We start from the raw sequence: 206 nt of genomic DNA, 5'->3' as shown, positions 1-206 counted from the left end.
TTACCGGCCTTTTCTCCTTGATCATAAAATGCTTGTTTAGTCCACATTACATTTTTCGCCACCTTCTCTGTCGTTAATTTATCATATTTGGTTATTAAAACAGTCAGTTTATGTAATTTTGAATGATAATTGCTCTGATAAAGTTCTGCTTCGCTAGATTTAATTTGTCTCTCTAATGATTTTAATTCTTGGTTATTTTGTTTATT

The sequence above is a fragment of the Etheostoma cragini genome, chromosome 19 (assembly GCF_013103735.1).
Source record: "Etheostoma cragini isolate CJK2018 chromosome 19, CSU_Ecrag_1.0, whole genome shotgun sequence".
NCBI lineage: Eukaryota > Metazoa > Chordata > Actinopteri > Perciformes > Percidae > Etheostoma > Etheostoma cragini.
Note: the sequence above shows the minus strand (reverse complement) of the source record.